Source organism: Camelus ferus, chromosome 13, assembly GCF_009834535.1.
Source record: "Camelus ferus isolate YT-003-E chromosome 13, BCGSAC_Cfer_1.0, whole genome shotgun sequence".
NCBI classification, from domain to species: domain Eukaryota; kingdom Metazoa; phylum Chordata; class Mammalia; order Artiodactyla; family Camelidae; genus Camelus; species Camelus ferus.
Genome location: NC_045708.1, coordinates 66361324 through 66364820, shown reverse-complemented (window position 1 = coordinate 66364820; position 3497 = coordinate 66361324). Strand labels below are relative to the sequence as shown.

General features: G+C 40.0%; 1 non-coding gene across 1 annotated transcript; it reads left to right on the top strand.

Moving 5' to 3' along the window:
• The first annotated feature begins 2096 nt into the window (after nt 1-2096).
• On the top strand, nt 2097-2204 carry LOC116668390. The gene has a single exon (XR_004325558.1). It is a non-coding gene; the product is annotated as a U6 spliceosomal RNA (small nuclear RNA).
• The last annotated feature ends 1293 nt before the right edge of the window (nt 2205-3497 follow it).

Below are 3497 nucleotides of genomic sequence, written 5' to 3'. Positions count from 1 at the left end.
TCAAAATAATAAATATGTGAATCATTGTCTAAAATGCTTCCATTTATTTTCTCCCTTAATCTTTACAACAAACCTAAGTGTTAAATAATATAATTATTCCATTTTATAGATGAGAAAACTGAGGCTGAAGAACTTAAATCATAGCTTTAAGCAAAACACCCACAAATTTTCAGTGTGCTAGATCTTTGCCACACTCCACAACTTTGGAATTCATTCTTTTATTCAACTAATATTAGTAAGCATGAGTTTACTATGTGCTGAGCATTGCTTCAAGTTCTGGGCATACAGAGGTGAACAAAATGGACTAAAGTTTCTGTCCTTGTGGGGTTTAAATTGTAGTGAGAGACAAAGACAGTAAACATGATAAATATGTAAACTGTGCAGAATGTGAGAAGGTGAGGAGAGCTATGGAGGGCAAACAGAACAGGACAAAGGGTACTGGAAGTGGGCGGAGGGGGTTGGACAAGGCTGCCTGTTGGGATGGTGACTGTTGAGCAAAGGTATGAAGAAGGGGAGGGGACGCGTCACGTGGCATCAGAGGGAAGAGCGCTCTGGTCAGAGGGGGCAAGCCGTGCGGAGGTCTTGAGGTGCGATCGTGTTGGGTTTGGGTGTGTTTGGGAAGCAGTGTGTCCAGTGGGACTGGGGTGACGTGAGCGGCGGGCAGGGGTGGGGATGAATCAGACCAGAGAGCCCGACTGTATAGACTGCTGACCGCTGCCAGGGCTCTGGCTTGCCCTGTTCTTAGGGAGACGTGGGGGGGTTTGGGGTAGAGGAGTCACGTGATCTGGTGTATAGTTTAAAAGGATCACTTTGTTGAGAATAGACTGTAGGGGTTAAAGGTGGAAGCAGGGAAATCAAAAACTGCTCATTCCTGGTACAGAAAGAAGTGAATTAGAACGTGATTCCAAATCTCATTTGGTGCACATTGAACTCGGTTGGTTCATTTTCCATATAGCAAAATGAGTAAGCTGAGGAGGCCTGTTTGAACACCTATTTGTCTTGGCCAAATACTTTCTTCTCGCATCTAGAAGTCATTTATTTGGCCATGTTGGTGCTATAACCAAAATGAGTTTTTCTATAATAGTGACATAAATCCTGGAATTCCAATAGAAGATTGGATTAAATAGGACTTTTTTTTTTTTTTTTTTTTTTTTTTTTTTTTTTTTGGTGGGTGGTGTATTCCAACTGCTTCTTATCAAAACTGGTATAATTTCCAGCGTAGACTGGGTCGTGATTTGAAAACACTTATCTATCCAGATTCTGTCTAAAAGCAAAATATCGATTAACAGTGAAGTATCTGTAGAAGTCACGTTCTACCATGCATGTTAGGGTCAGAGCCATGACCTTTCAAAACCAAAACATGGAAAATGGACACGATGGAAAGCTGAATTCATTTAACAACACTGCTATCCAGTCCCTAGCCTTCAGATCCACACAACTGAACCTAGAGAAGGAGTTTGATGCTGATAGGACTGGAAACCCCATAAACAGCCATAAGCTCATGTATGGATATTCAGGTAACTTTATGGACCATGCTTGGGTTAATGATAGGGCAGAAATGCCGTTAAAGCAGAACACTGCTAATCCACTGGTGCCATGCATTAGTGATACTTGAAAAGTTACATGGTAATGGGGGACTTTTGAAATTTTAGCTCATCCCTCTATTAAGATTTTTAGGTGTTTTATATGAACATATGATTCTCCCAAGCACCCTCAGCGTATGACCTGGGTGCCTTTAACCTGCCAGAAGACATGCTCAAGAAGGCTGTCTGTCAATGGAATGTGACTATCTTGTTTTCTTTCAAAATGCAATGCAGTTTACAAGTCTACTATGTGACCAGGAAGCATCCTCGGTTGAAATACAGATTTGCACCATTTATTGGAGATGTGAATTGTATTTTCTTTATTTACTCGAGGGTTCGTGATTGGGAGTAGAAGTGTGGCAAAGAGAGGAGACTGTTCAAGAAAGTACTGGATTAATCTGAGATTCTTCCTCATCACATCTGATTTATTTTTTGCCAAGAATTGACTGAAGCCCTCATGAAAAATACGTTCTGATGGCAATCACAGTCAGTTACCTATTAGATGTATCCGTGATGCTCACCTCAACAGCTCATGCACTAAAAACTGGAACCATACTGAGGAGACTAACAAGGCACCTGTGCAAAGAAAATATGCAAATTCAGGAAGCATTCCCTATTTTTAAGCCAAACTTATTGTGATAATCATTTTGTAATAGATACATATATCAAATCATTAAACTTGTACAGTGTTATGTATCCATTACATTTCAATAAAACTGAAAACATTAGAAATATTTGTGTCCAGAGGCTGAAGGGAGAGCCAGAGTCAGGTAAGGAAGGCACTCTCATCTTTGGAGACTATGGTTAGGACTTTAGCAAGAAATTGAAAATGTAGAATGCTCTATTAAGCACATACGTGGTTACTGAAATCCGGCATTATTTTAAAGTGAAGTGGTTAAGAGGGTGTAAATGTTAGTATTCCGTTGCCATCCCTGCCACCACAAATCTACAGCCTACTATTTTCCTACCATACGTTTCCTAATGATGCCTCTGTTGATAGAAAGCCCCAGTCATTTTTTATTAATGGATGCTGTGACTTCTCCCCACTCTCTTTCCATTGGCACGGCATTTACTGATTAAAGATGCTGGGTGAGTCAGAATATTCCTTGCATAATGATTGGCTAGTTGGAATGGGTACCGGCTCTTCCTTTGTGATAAAGATAAAGAACAGTGTATATAAATAAGGGTAAGAGATTTTCTTGATGTTCAAGGTCTTTGGTCTCTGAGTTACAGACTATAAATTTCCTGGGCCACATTCTAGATGCAGAACTTCCACTGAAGTCAACAGAAGTTTTGTGACAAAATTAATGGCAGGAAAATGCACTATTGTTATTTATTATTTTTTGACTGCTCTGAAGATAATTTGATGCATAAAGTATTGAAGAAGTTTTGAGTTTTTCCTGTGACTCATTTTCATGCAAATGTTTGTCACATTTCTGGATATTGTTTTCCTCTACCGTATATATTTCCATCTTCCATGGGCAAATTGACATCTTCATCCGTATTGCACATTCAGTGGCTGTAAATTCAGCCTGTATTCTCATTAAACGTTATGAATATGTGATTTTCATTTATGATTTTAGCGGGTGTTCATGAAATTTCCACGGCAGCATCTGGCCGGGAAACGGTGTCTGTGAATCAGAATTACTACACCTAATTTTATTTTTCTTCCGTGTACTCATCTCTCTAAGTCTTTCCCAGCAAACAGGAGGCAATTTGGATTCTTTTCTACCCTAATTCTCAGATACCTCCCTCATGTTACAGCCTTTAGGCTTGGTTTTGCTTTTCCTTTTATGCGTGGTTCAGGGAACAACGGAAGCAAATCTTGAGTCCCCTCCCCTTCTCTCTGCCAACACTTACATCTAAGCCACCACCATGGTTTAATCTGAACAGCATAGGAGCCTCCTAAGAGGT